The 15,226-nt window shown below is 38.0% G+C and overlaps 1 protein-coding gene across 2 annotated transcripts in view; it reads left to right on the forward strand.

The window, feature by feature from the left end:
- Positions 1–261: 261 nt before the first annotated feature.
- Positions 262–15,226, forward strand: part of PTBP3 (polypyrimidine tract binding protein 3) — a 46,713-nt gene continuing 31,748 nt past the window's right edge. The window contains exons 1-2 of one of the 2 annotated variants that reach the window (XM_054652062.2): positions 262–602; positions 4,279–4,373. The gene's annotated coding sequence lies outside the window, so the exon portion shown is untranslated. Of the gene's footprint in view, positions 603–736; positions 757–4,278; positions 4,374–15,226 lie in introns of those variants that run through there. The other variant, XM_077171348.1, reaches the window with a different exon arrangement.

The raw sequence follows: 15,226 nt of genomic DNA on the forward strand, positions 1-15,226 counted from the left end.
TTGGAATGGGGCTGCCCAGAGTAGTAATAGAGTCACCGTCCTTGGAGGTGTTTAACGAAGGACTGGACGTAGTGCGATGGTCTAGTTGACATGGTGTTCGGTCACAGATTAGACTCGATGACCTCGGCGTCTTTTCCAGCTTTAGTGATGCCGAGCGATCGATGCCTTGCTCCCGTGCGCCGCGGCGGGCGGGCGAGGCCGCGGCACAGCCCGACCGCGCCCCACAGCGGCGGGACCACCGCACTGCGCAGGCGCCGCGGAGGGAAAGGCCGGGGCGGGGGCACGGGCCCTCGATGCGTCTGCGCCGCGCTCCGCTCCGGGGCGGCCCCGCCCGCGGGCGCTCCCCGCCCGCCCCGCCGGGCCGTGCACAGGGGTCCCGGTCCACCGCCGCGCCGGGGCCGCGCTGAGGGGCGGGCGGCGGCCGCTGGCCGCGGGGAGCGCCCCGAGGGTTCCACCTGGTGCCGCCTGCGGCAGAGCGGGGCGGTGACCTGCACACCCCGGCTCCTTCTTCCTCGGAGCAGCGGGGGTGGGGAGAGAGGGGCTGGGGGAGGTCCTCTCCGCCCCCGTCGGAGGGAGCGGAGCGGAGCGGAGCGAGGGGAAAGGTGGGTGTCGGAGAGGGGCCGGGTTTCGGAGGGGCCGGGCTTGGGGTGGGTATATTCCCGAGGGCTGCTCCGCCAGGTACTTGTAGAAGGAGGAAGCCGGCGGCCGTTGCCGAGCTGGAGCTGAGGGGCCGGGCGCGCCGCGGGGAACTTTTTGGTACTCAGGGCGTGCGGGTCTGGCTTCCATTCCCTTCCTCTTTCTTTTTCTCTCTTTTTCTTCTAGGGCGGCCGGCGTCGCGTTTTCCCTGTGGCCGTGGCCAGGGCCGGTTTCCTGCCCCGCGGGGGCCGTGGCCCCGCGCCCGGCCGCGGGCCGGGATGCGCCGGGAAGCGCCGCTCTGCGGGGCTGGACGCGCTCCCGACCTTCCGCGGGGCGGAGGTGCCGGCCGCCGCTCGGGGCCTGCGCTTGCCCGGGTTTTAAACTTTATTACGGAGTTACCCCTAATAAGGTGGTAAAAAAATCTTTTGGCGCGCGGGTTAGAGGTAGATCGCGATGAGTTTTTGGGTATTTGCGGTTTCACGTGGTAGTTGAAGTTTAGTACCCCGAGTCTGGGGGTGCTTGTCTGTAGCAGAGAAAACGTGGAGCCGCTGCTGTTCGCCTTGTCGCTGGTGCCTGGTTGAAGTGCATATGTGGAAGCGAACTGATTGACATCTATTTTGCGGGGTTAATCAATAATCAGGATGGTTATTCATATAATGCGTTTTTATAGACCTTACTGAAAGCCTTAACTGTGCAGCAGATTGCTACAGGGATGAAGTTTCTACAGCACTGTAGTCCTCAGAAGATAAAAATATTTTAAACAAGTATGAATTATTGTGCTCCCACTGCTGGGATAGTGTGACGGTAGCTGGCTGTTTTATGTCTTGATAAAGTTTCTCAACTTGAAACTAAGTAATAAACCCAAGTTCGTTGTGTGTACTGCTAACTTCCCTGGCTGCTTTTTAAGTGAAAGTTTGATTGCTGATATTTTTCCTTTACCTATTGATATTTCAAAATCCAAAGTCTTGGCCATGATGGGAAATTCAGCTGTCCCAGGAAACTAACCATGCCTAATGTTTATTTTTTTCATTGTAACTGTATGCAGAGGTGAAATGTTCACGGAAGTCAGCACTTCCAACTTCATGCAAAGATGTAAATGTTACACTAACTTAAACTTGTATCCTGCATGTTGGTGACATGTAAGACCTTTGCTGTTCTTAAAATCTAGGTATTCTGATACAGAAGTTAAGGCTTCTTTTAATCCCTTGTGATTAAAAAAATTTCCTGACATCTTTTAACACACTATGGTAGTAGAAGCCTTTATAGGGAGACATATTGATGAGAAAAGTCTTTTATAAATGCTGATTAATGAAGCAGCAAATAGTCTAAAGAGGTATATTTTTGAAAAATTTAATTAAAAATTATACTGAGTAATTCTGCTATGATCAGCATTTTTTTTCACATTTGTTTTAAAAGTGCATGTTGCAAAATTTTAAGAGAAAATTAAGAAAGTTCTCACTGGAGTGAGAATATTTCTTTTATTAATTTGTCAAATGTGCTTATAGAGGAACTTGTAATTTTGTTTTTCCTGTGTTCTATTTGAGAATACAGGGATGCTTTTTTATGTTTGTTTTTTTCTTTTTTTTTTTCTTAAGTTGTGGAATTGCTGTCTAATGTGGGTGTATGATTCCTATGCTGTCATACAATTAGTATGATGACCTCTTTTCCAAGTATTTTTTTTTTTAATTTTCATGAAGGTTTTATTATTTCAGTTGAGAAAGGAGGGAAGAAGAGTCATGTATCAGCCCTGAAATACTAATAAAGATAACTTATGTTGACATTGTTTCTGGGTAGAAATGATGCAGGTAAAATATCTGTAGTTCTTAAAACTGTACAAATCTAACATTGCAAAGTAGAACCTCCCTAAAAAACTTTCTTTTGAGAGAGTGAAACAAAGACTATATACATATTAAAGGTGTAAACATAAACTGAGTGTTTTTAAAGAAATTTTCTGAAGTAGAGCCTTTATGTGTTTCAGTGAAGATACAGGTGGTTGGTGATAAGTGCAGGTTTGAGTATGCTCTGAGATGCTAAGTGCTGCCTGTGACACTTCAGGAAGACCTGGGGTTTTTGAGTGTTTTGGAAATGTTCTTTTTTTATTAGAAGATGCTAAATTCTTTTTTTGTTAGAAGATGCTACCTTCTGAGAATTGAATGCCATTGATTGATCTCCAAACTGTTAGCTGAAAATGCAAGCTATTGAAGTGTTGGTTAAAACTGCCCTAGTAAACCTAACGTAAAACAAAATTTTCAGAAGCTGTCTTGTGACTTCTTATTTTCAGGGGAATTTAATCAAAAACTAAAAAAAAAAAAAGTCAAAGAAGAAAAATTACATTTCATGCTGCTTTAATACAGAAATGAAATAAATTTCATTTCTTAAATAAAATTAATTTCTTTCTATGGAATGCTGAGGCTAATTTAGATCCAAACCTTCTATTTAATAAGGGTGAGAATATGTAAAAGTAAGCACAGAAAAATAATTTTTATTTGGATCAGAAAATTTCTGTAAAAAGCTGTGAGAATTTCAGTTTTATGGCAAATAAATTTGTTCTTTATTTAAGCTTATTTTGTTAGCAGGAATATGTGACTCAAGTTAAACTTAAAAAAATCAAAGAAACCAGAGTGGCATTACCTGTAATTTTTTGTTGGCTATCAAAAGCAGACCAGCTATGTACCTAAACCTATGGATGTTTATAGTTGAGGTTAGTGGCCTCCTTGTGGATTAGTAAGGGGGAAACTCAGGAACAACACTATACACAGCAGTGGTATTTCATTTTCAAATTAAATTCAGTCATTCTGGTACCAGATTAAATCTTCAGGTACACAAGACTGGAATTTTGGAAGATAATGCTCAAGCTTTCTAAGAGTCATCAACCACTCTCTGCTTATTATCCATAGATTTCTGGCTCAGAAGCCTTTTTTAAAAATTTATATTTTACATAGAATTACATTGTTTTTTTACTATAGTTGCTTCATAAATACCTGTTTTTAACCCACTTTGAGTTATGTGCTTGTGGAAAACAGGTAGTATTGCCTGGTATGAATGAAGTTATCTCTCCTTCTGAGCTTGCTGTTCACTCCCAAATCTTGTTTACTACTACTCTCTGATATAATGAGACATTGAAGTAATCTATCACAATCAGAAACATGAAAACAGCAAAATATGAATAAATCTCCTAGTTTCCCTAGCAGTTGTCAAGTTGCTGTTCATTTGATTTGATCTGTAGTCAAGACAATTAATCTGCTTTGTGTACCCAGTCTGGGGAGATAAGGAGTTGATTTGGGTTCTACCAGGGAGTATTTATCAGGTTTTCTGCTGAACTAATCCAGTGTTAAGTGATAAGCACAAGTGTGTGTTTGTCAACTTTCTTTTAGAGAATATCCCAATTAAATAAAACATGTGTCAAAACATGAGGATGAGAGTTAGTTATATCATGAAATTATGCCTGCAGCTGTTGTTTCAAGTTGCAGTTCTTAATTCTTTTGCACTCATTTAACTGTTGCATTTAACTGCACTTTTGCTTTTGGTTCTCCTGCTTTTGACCATTGTATATATTTTGTACTTACAGTTTCATTTAGTGCTGCATATTTTTTATGAAAGACTATATTTGAGACTTTTAAAATTTCTCTTTTCTCATTTCAGCATGTGAAAATTGGTCCTATTTCTTCAGGTCTGTGGACGTGAGTTTTACATTGGAGTTAGAGGCAGCATTTTTGAAAACACTCTTTGCAGAGTGGGTAGGTGAAAAAGTATTTTGTCTACTCCTGTTGATACCATTCTTCCCCACTCTTGCTGTTTCCCTCTTGGCTGAAGTTGTTGAAACTCAGGTCTGCTGCCAAAAGAGCAGCACCATCCTCAACAGTGCATTTCTACACTTCCCTCATAGTGTAGCAACTGTCATATGTGAACTGCATGGTAAAATAAATTATTCTGGTACCACGCTGCCTTGCAGTTGTTAGTCACTGTGATGAGAGCTGTGAAAACACGAGGGTGAGGAATGACATGACTGCCTTTGCTCTCTCTAGCTATAGATCAGCTTAAACTGACCAGGAAACCACACCCTGAATTTCTTGTGAAAGCCAATGGAATGAATGCTCATATGATTCAATACACCAGCCATTATCTTTGCAATTAACTTCCTTAATCACACTGAACTACTAGTAATTTAACTTGTTGCCATTCTTATTCATTAAAAGACATGGTCTATTACAAGGGCATTTAAAGTCAAGGAGAAGATAAATTATTCTTTCCGCACAGTGAGTAGTAGAAGCAAAGGAATCAGAATTGTGTTTACACATGTGCAGTCTGTGAAAGTGCGCATACTTCATACAGCTGGAGAGGTGTATGGTGGGCTCAGTGCTCTCTATTAGGATTCTACTATTTAAATGAGATGTTACTATTTTCTTGGAAAGTGGATTGCATTAGTCACGGGAATAAGGATGATCCAAAACTAGTTCACATATAGGCAGAAATCAAATCTTACCACCGTATGGCAAAATCAGGGAACGGTAACCCTTTCCTTGTTGGTAAGTTGCCTGGTAGGTACAACTGAAGTGGCACATGAGAAGGATGTGACAAAATTTTGGAGTATTGCTCCAGCTTTTGGTCCATCTTACTAGGTGACTCCTAGTCTGCAGTACTTTGGAAAAGACAATAAACATTTTTAAAGCAAGAATTCAAGGCACATTTTTACACATGTCCAGAGTGATAACATACTTCATACTGCATTTGAATGTGTAAATTATGCTTCAACACTTTGAGATACAGACTCCCCTATCTTAAAGGTCTTTTCCAACCTAAATGATTCTATGATTCTGTATGTCTTCAGGCTTTTAACCATAGTGTTTTCCAGGCTAAACACAAATGCTGTTCAGGAGTCAGCATGAAATGCATGGTGGTACAGTGATCCCAAAGACCACTGAAAATGAAAAGAATATAGCATCCAAGTATTTTGTTGACTTGTAACATTAAGAGGTGATGTAGTTAATTAATAAATTGCATGTAGTCCCTCTTGGTATTTTTAGGCCTTCTTTGTCCTTCTGATTGTGCTCAGTTTAATTAGGAATTTTTTTCTCCTTTTTTTTTTCTATTTATGTAGGTATTTTGCTGGTTCACTTCCTCATTTTATTACACAGGATACTGAATTCATTTTCTCACCCTTTTGATTTGTCAGTTCATCTCTTTTGATTTTCTAGTCTCTAATTTGTCTTTCTTGCTACATGTATACAGACAAGCTGTTTGTTCTGGTCTTGTATTTCCAGGAAAACTACTCTAGCTTCTGTTGTCTGTTCTTTCCCCTTCATCTCAGTTATCTGTCCTTTCCCAAAATGCAATCAATGTTGAAGTAATTAATGTGAAGTTATTCATTGCACAGTATATGACCTTGAATAGGGTGGAAACCATAGTGCAAAACTTAGTTTCTGTGGAGGAAACTTCTTGAACTCAAAAGTAGGTGATATGCTTGTTTTTCACTTGATTTCTGTCAGTGCTGGAAATTTTTTTCTGTTTAATAAAACCTGGTAGAGAAACTGAGTTGTCTTAATTGTCATTAGTTTGAAATTCTGTCACAGAAGATTCTCTTTCTACATAATTTTCTTCTGCTGTGTACAACTCTACTTGTAAATGTACAACAGTTTTCTAAAATAGAAAACAAATGTATGGACGTAAAACTGAGTTCTTTAAAAGTGTGAAAGTAACTTGAAAATAACTCTTCCTTGCTGAATCTTTCCTGCAGTGCTCCATAGTATACTGTCTGTAGGGAGATCAGTTTGCTCAGGGTAATTTTTGTGTTGCCGTCACATAAGTTTCAACTGTATGTGTGTATATTTATATGTATGTACAGTAATGGGACTTCTGTATATTTGAAAAGGTCACTCTGTCTGTACTGGTCCTCTGTAGCATCTGCTCTATATAACTTGGTTTTGGTGTATAATGATTGTGCTCTGTAGGGCTGAGGACTGGACAATAAACGGAGTCTTTGGTGTAGAATCCTGAAGTAACAACATTACAGTTCATTAGAAATGTTTTTATTTTTGTGAACTTTATTTTGGACACCTAGGATTCAACTGTTTTGTGTACAAAATTGGTATTCTTAGTGCTTGTGTGTAACAAGTGTAGCCTAGTGTGTTATGAAGGATGTTATGCTCTCGCAGAGGAGTTTTTTATCATGGTTGCTGTTTCAGTGTGTACCTTTAAATATAAGGAGAACAGGTCAGAACACACACACACACACACACACACACACACTCACAAAAAGCAGTGCCTCAGCAGGATCCAGGGTTCTCAAAGCATGTAATCCAAAGACTAGATTTGAACTGTCCTAGACTGAAAAGTGTTAGTCATTCAATTTTCAACCAAATGGTGAAATTTAAAGCAGTAGACTTTCCAAAGGTGATAACTTGTTTAATAACCAGTATTTTATAGAGTACAGAGTATTAATAGGATGTGTGGATTTAATGATTGATAATTTTCAGGAGTTGTATTGGCTTCATGGGTTTTCTTCTCAAAATCATGTTTCTTGCATAGCTGGTTTTACTATTAAATCACTTCACAGCATCATTTAATCAGGGAAAAATAATTTTTTTACCAACTAACTTCTGTGTCCCATTGAGAGGAGGAAGAAATGAAGACTGTTAGAGGATATTACACTGTGAAGTAAAACTGAAGGGAAAAATTCTTGTTGTGTGACTGATATAATATTTAGGTGAAGGACTGAGCAAGGAGAGCTTGTCCTTTTTCATGTATACTGAAAAGATGAAACATTGATTTCAACAAAGTTGCATGTTTTCTGGATATGGGGGAGATGTAAACAAAAATAGAGGTTTATTGATGCTGTGCTATCTCCTGTGTCTGCCAGGAGGCTGAGATTATGACTTTCCCCTCATTTGTGCAACTAGTGTATTAATACAGAAGCTTTCTTTAAAGTATGATCCTTACAGGGGCTAGTTTATTACTAATTTTTCCAAAAGATGAAGTGAAGGTGGGCCTGAGAAGCAGGCATGAGAGTTTCTTAGAGTGAGAAACTGATAAGAAACAATGCCAAGCGGAGAGGAAACGAAATACACATGAGACAGAAAGGACAAGGGTTCGTAGTTGTGACCATGTTTTCCTTGCATGCAACACTACTCTCCTAGAAAGCATTAAGGAGTAATTAAAAATTCAGCTTGCAAATAAAAATATTGAATCTATTGTTGATCTTGAGACAAATCTTTCATGTGCTAGAACAATTATTCAACTCCTAATTTATGTGATACACATCATCAAACAGACTTTTATTTCTTTCCAACCTCTTTACTTTAAGTGTGCGATTCTTAGAGCTTTTTGTCCTAGATTTAAATGAGTGTTTGTGCATATGAATTTCCTTAAAAAAAAAAAAAGTAAAAATTCTTCTCTTTTGGATGAAATCTTTAATTGTGAAGCAGAAAATTCAATATTCAAAAACCATACAGTCAAGAATATATGTCTTTTGAGCATCACAGTTGAGACTGGAAAGATTTTTTTAAAAACTATTTGTTGGAGTCTGAAAATTTATAACTGATCGATTTAAATTTAAATGATCGATCAGTTAAGAGTCAAATCTTTTTGGTATCTTCCTATGAATCTGTGATGGTTTTTGGATACATTTTTGGATGCATGGGAAGTGAGTTTCCTCCCCCCCCCAAATATTATTTTCTTAAACAAAGCTGTGTATATTTACTTCTGCAAAACAATAGGAATCAAAGTAACAAAAGTAGATGTCTTTTATGCTGCAAGGTAGAGGTGCTGATAAACATTGTATCCTGGAATCTTTCTGTTTCCAAAAGGAACTAGAGTTTAAAATGAATGCTAAAAGGGATGCTTCAGATAGCAGTTTTGCAGAAACTTTGATTGCTATTGTGATCCAGCTAGTTTTCTTTCTCTTTCTTTGTGCTGTGCAAGTTAAACTATTTCCTTTGCAAGAGGAAAGAAAGTAAGCCACAGTTTGTCACATTTTTACTTTTATCGCAGTGGGTTTTTTTTCTTCCTTTAAGCTGTTTGCCATCACCTTTGAATAATTTGCTAACATATTTCAACCTTTTTTTCAATTTTTTTAATACATGTTATTACATAGCATAAGTGTTGTTACAGATCTCTTAGCAGTTGGTTTAAATGGAAGAATCTCTTTTATAGCCTTTCACACACTAGTACTTTTGTTAAAACCCCTCCTGGGTTTTAACCCCAGCCATATTGTTTGGCATTGGTGTGGTGGTTTCTTTCAGCTCCTCTTTCTTGATTTTAACCTTTAATAATAAATTATAAACCAGATTGTCAAGTTATGGTACTTTGTAAGGCTGTGTAAATTTCCTTCTGACTAAAGTCAAGAGAGACAGCTTACTGGTGGTTTATTTGAGATCCTGGATGTTTATGGCATGACTTGTACATAATGAAGTATAAAATGATCTGAAACCCTACAGTGTGGCATTGTATAGAACATTTGTGACTTTAAATTTAAAGCCTAGTGTCTTCATCTGTACATCTGTACACTTCATTAAAAATATGTATGTGAAAGGAGTATATTGCAGTAACTTAAGTAAATTTTTTTTCACAAAAAACCTATGTGAACTCTTAAAGAAAACTTAATCTTCACATATTTAAGGCTTAAGCTACCTTGGAAGCATAGACATCAATCTTTGTTTTCAGTCAAGTTTGTGTTTATACTGTCAGAAAACAATATTTGTGGAAATTGTAAATGAGCGATATCACAAAGAAAAGCAGTCATCTTTGATGACTGTTTCAAAGAAAGCTCTGCCGTTGTGTCATGATGCCTGCTGGATTTCTGGAATATTCAAAATGGTATATGGCTTATTGTCCTTTTGGATGAGCTTAAGGCTTTCCCACTAAGTAGAGGTATTTCTGACTTTAAGAATGAAAATGCATATTTTATAGTAATTAAAAAATTAAGCTTTTTACTCTTAATTTTACAGCTCTTGATAGTCACATGCTCAAGGTTGCTTTTGCATCTTCAAGAGGAAAATGTTATTTCCTTATGTTCTTGCCCTGTATCTAGCATAAATGCAAAGTACATAATGTTTTTCTCTGAACATTTTAATTACTGTTACATAACTCTTTGAAGGTGTGCAGTACCTTGTTACCAGTGCAGGAGCGAGCTTCAGGAGTTGACCACAGAGGCAGTGGAGCAAGCTGTGTGCTGGCAGAGCTATTGAGCACTCAGGCCTACGGAAGAGCAGCCATCAGTGCTAAGACAGTGCTTCTAGGGTGACTGGCAATCAGCAGCTTGAGCTGTGTTTGGGAGGGGTCTATATAGCAGAGGAAGAGAGGCTTTCTTATTTGTGATCATTGCCTATGATTTCTTTCTTCAGCTTACTGAAATGGTAGGCTTTATCTATGTAAGGTCAGTTTATTTTTAGTACAAATACATGGTTTTGAAATTTCCCATAGTTTGGCTCCCCTTTCTTTGAAATCTTTATTTTGGCATCAACAGCATTGTACTTCATATTAAATCCCCACTTTGGAAGTAGGAGCTGCATCTCCTTTGCAAACATGAAAGAGGAAAAAAGAGTAAATGAATATAGTAATTATCTAGAGACATGCTGCAGAAGTGGAAGATAAAGGAAATTTTCATTCTTCTCGTGACACTTAGCTTTTGTTAGCAAATTCTATAAAAATTAACAAAGTATGCAGTAGAACAGTTAGTTTAAATATAGCTGTGGTTATCACTGGTATAGCTTGAAATTGTCATGTTTTGAAATTTGCCCTTTTGGGACAAATTTCAAATAATTAACTTGTTCTGCTGTGTAGAATCTTGTAGAAAAATGTACAGTTTTAATTTACATGTGTGGAGAGAGGTCCTTTTTAAAAGAATTATTTTCCATTAAAATTGCCCATGCTCTTTTTTCCTAATGAAACCTATGATCATATTCTTCCTTATTGTTGACTTAAAAATAATAGCATAGAGAGATGACTAACTAAATTCTAGGAAAACCATCAATACAAGTGTACGGTTCTCTGGAACTACCCCATTTCTAATTAATTGTACTGTCCTGAAAAATTTGTGACTTGTAGAAAATGAGAGGGGAGAAAATACTGCAGCTGAATGCTGAGGGGAGGGTAATAAGGGAGTTACATACAGCTTTTTTAGAAATTAAAAGATTGTTTACAGGATTCAGTGATTCCAGAAGTAATGCTAAATAGATACCAGCCATGGTTTTAACATGTGGACGCATTCTAAAGAAGGATTTTGCCGTACTAGACTTACCCTTCTGTTTGCAACTGTATGTGACTCACAAAGATTTTAGAAACTTAGAGTTGCTGATTTTCAGATGTTTATGGTTTTTGCTATGAATGCAGTGGGTTTTATCCTGGAATTGCAAAATAATTAGCATAAATTATTTAGCATAATTAATAATAATTAACATAAATTCCATAAATTATTATCAGAATTTTAAAAATCATATAACAGCTAAAGTAGTTTCAGGAAAGGCACCTGTTGCTGTAGTTAATTGTGTAATATGCCTTATTTAGTTAGGGGAATTGATCTGGTAGGTACAGAAGAATACTTTGTTTCATTAACCTATCATTGAGTGCTACTCTTTGTGGTGGCTTCTTATTTGACTGTTTACTCAGCACTATAGATTACCTGTTTTTAAAGAAATGTCCAAAATCAAACTGAGCTTTCTAAGCAACTGGCTTCTAGTTTCTACTGAATAACAAGGAAAGAATAAACTTAATCTAGCTGTAGCTGTTCTATTACTCTTGCCTTACCTGTTCCCAGTTAATAACCCCCCCCAAAAATGTAAAAATGCCACCTTGAAGTAGAAGAGGTGGAAAGTCTCATGATGTAAAAAAAGGAGTCTTAAGATCTTAGGAGATGATTAATATGTTTGGAATGATGGAATGAGTGCAGGAATAGAGGAGGATGTTGCAGCCTTGGTTTGATAGCTGTCCTTGTTTTGAGCTATTCCATTTACCTTTTTTACCACAGTTTGAGAGAAGGAATATTGGCCATGTAACCGGCACTCAGAAGGCAGGTGCCGGTTTCTGTGAGGTCGGCTTTGTGCTGGAAGAAGTGTTCATTAGGGAAGGGTTAGGCAGCATGGTTACTTGTCGTGCCTGCTTGTTCACTTTCACTGTGCGGCCTCACAGAGAACTGGCGCAAGCAGCTCACTAAGGCTAAGCAGCTGCCTAACCCCACGCAGTTGTGCTGTGGAAACTGAAATGGATCTGTTGGCACAAGGGCAGTGTGAACTCCTGTCTCTGCTTAAAGCAGTGCTTGTCAGGTGTCTATGAACTGTGGACAAGAAAGTATGTCAAGGTAGCTTTATAAGCAGGATTTGGCTATTCTTTTGACTGTTTTTCAGCTGGACTTAAAAACTGCATAACTAAGAAGTACCAGTGGAGTTTTCTTTGTGAAAAACTCGTGTACCAAGAGAGATTAGGGGCATGGTAGGACTCTCTAGCCTCTGAAGAAAGATTCAATTAGAATCCTCTAAGACATTATCTAGGGCACACTACCCTATTATGTGGAGTTTTTCAACACTAAAGGCCTTGCAAACCCAGAGCAGCCTGCAGCCGATCTTTGCCACTACATTAAATGCTTCATGTTACAAATTATCTTAAAAATATCTCTTTCACCTCTATGTGGGAAAGAAAGAGATGGAACAAACAGTCTTTACAGACTGAAGTTTTGTAATTTCTTCGTGTATTCTGTATGAGCAGAATTGTGAAAACACTGAAGAAGTAAATGTCATCTTTTTCATTAATTCAGAGTACCTCAAACATACACATTTTGTACTTCTACTTGGGCATGATGTCAGTTTATCTTTGCAATCTTCTACAACATTTTTGCATTTGGTTTGGTTTTGCTTTGTCAGTGAATGAGAAGGCTTATCATTTGTAAGCTGCCTAAACAAGGAGATGATGAAAAGCATCTTTTTAGTATTTTTCTACTTGAGAAATACCTTGATCAGCCACCTGAGAAAACACTGGCATTCCGAGCAGTTTTCATATACTACATTCTTCCAAGGGGCATGCTATAGTTTATGAATGCGCTGTAATTGTTTGGGTGAGTATATAGCTTAGTATTGATACTAAAAGTTAAAAATTGGAGTAGTGTTTCAGTGGAGCACTCAGACAATAACAAAAAGTATAACCAAAATCTTCAGGTAAGATTCTAAATTATCCTGTAAGAAACTAAGTTTTGTAGTCAGGGCTCTAGAGTTAGCAAGCCTAGGCCAGGCCAATTATTCTACAGTGTCTTGATTTAATGTTTAATTGTTTTGCTTTTTAATGCAATCATAGTTAAAAGTATGGAAATTTAAAAATACTCCTTGTATCAGTTTGAAGATAGGAAGACAGACATTTGAAATGATGATGGTTCCCTGTATTGTAAGAAGCCCAAAACTTTGTTGATCTTTTATTAAACCAAATAAAACAGTTGCATAGCTGATAAGCTTGGGGTTTAAAGAGTTTCTCTGTGTTTTTGCTGCTGTAGTGGGTTAATGGTTATGAGTGTAATGGCAAAATCTAGGGAACTGTCTTAGGATATACTGACTGAATGACGTGTCAGTTGTAAGTACAGGCACATGTCATGGATGAGGGTTGTAATTTAAGTATAATTTTTCTCCTGTTGAAGCTGGTTTAGTCCACCATCCTGGAGCAGCAGTTCATTGTGTGCTGCAGTGAGCTACAGCTTCAGTTTTATGGATACAGGCCAGTTACACAGAGTTGTAAAACAGGTCACTGCAGCCATCTGCATTGTATTTCTTTGTGTGTGTGTGCTAAAAATGAAAGAGGTTGGAAAATATTTTCTTCTGAAAATGTTTGAGGTGTTTTTTTTAATACCGGTGTATATAAAATTAAATATGAGATTGTAAGAATATATGCTGAACATGGTAATACACCACATGTTTTTCCACAGCCTTCTGGAAGTATGCAGACGTTTCTTCTGTTAAATAAATGCTAAGTTAAAAACCAAGTTAAAGTCCCCACAACAGGGGTTGTGTCAGTAGCGGTTTTTCTTCCTGCCCTCCAGTAAATAAAAGGAAGGTTTGGTGTAATAAAGGACAATCATTAATACTTTCTACTACATCTGCACATACAGCTTTTGTTTAATTAGCATGATATGCATTTTACAGTCTAAATATGCTCTTTAGGTGCAATACCTGAGTGCTGGTATACTCAAAGTAGTGCGAATAGCTGAAAATTAATATCAGTATTGCATGTTAATTACATTCTAGTATCTGTGCAAATACAGTGTAATATGCATGACATCTAGTAACCATTTAATTGACAGGTCTTTAAAATACAGGGTTTATATTTTTTAGTTCTCCTAATGTAAAAATGATTTTGCTGTGTGTCACAATTAGATGTTGTATTTAAATATACTGTTAAGATGCAGTTTCATAGTTAAAAATAAGTCTTTACTGTTGCTGGAAAGGAATGAACACACTCATGTTTTCTGCCATTCACACTAACACCTGTGCTCCTTGACGAGCAGCTAAATTTGGCTGAAAAGGTTTTTAAGCACCCTAGCCTAGTCACAGTCTTCTGTTGTGAATGACTTTCCCACACTAGGGAAGCAGCAGGAACACGTGATTAGCAAGGATGAGGAGAATCTAATTGCTCCTTTTATCACAGACCCCATATAAGCCATTACTCTGAGCGGTGTTTTTGGAGCCAATGCAAGCCAACATGATGGCTTTTCCTTACCCTTTGCAGTGGATCCTGCCACTTCTCAATGTCTCTTACAGCTGAATAGCTAAAGTAGCTCAGCTCAGAATGCTGGTAGGCTGGAGAATTGATTAATCTCATAGGATAACTCTTGGGCACTGGGCTTGATTCAAGATAAACAGTTCATGCGCATGTGGGAATGTTGGACCAAAGGCAATGGGAAGTTCTCTTTCCACCAAAGAGATGAGAAGCTATTTGGATCAACTTATTCCATCTTGCAGAATCACTCCCTTGGTCTCCATTTTCCATTAAAATGCTTTTATGGAAGAGAGTGGTGAAAGTTTCAGGAAATGTAACTGCCTTTCAGAGGTGTTTTGTTTGTTCAAGGTATACCTTATTTCTTGTTGGCATTTTGAAGTTGATGCTTGGCTGGGATATTACAGCAGTCTTAATGAGTAAACAGATGTAACTGGAGCTAGATGCTGATTTTTGAATGAAGGACCTGTAGTACTCAAACTCTTTTCTGTCAGTAGTTAGAGTCTCAAATTGTTAACATTCTTAAAGCAAATACCTTGATCTTTCTCCTAAGAATTCGATGGTAAGACTTATATATTTTTAAAAACTGTACTGAAACCAATTTTTTTTTAATGTGCCATGGGTGTGTTTAAATATATGTCAAATTAATTTTGCTCAAGGTCCCCTGTGTCCTGTTGCAAATGCAGATTTTACCTGTGTGGCTGTGCATTTATGGAAGTAATGTATTGCAGACACAAAGCCTACAGCCAGCTCATTTCTTTTCTTAAGCAAGTTTTCTTAACCATGTTATTCTTGGTATTTTAGAAAGGGTAGTGGGATAGATTTAAATCAGTGTAACATATTTAAATCAGTGTAACATATTTAAATCAATAGTGTAATATAGCTGAATTTGCTGATTTATTGAGAC

This window comes from Agelaius phoeniceus, chromosome Z (assembly GCF_051311805.1).
Source record: "Agelaius phoeniceus isolate bAgePho1 chromosome Z, bAgePho1.hap1, whole genome shotgun sequence".
In the NCBI taxonomy this organism is placed as follows: Eukaryota; Metazoa; Chordata; class Aves; order Passeriformes; family Icteridae; genus Agelaius; species Agelaius phoeniceus.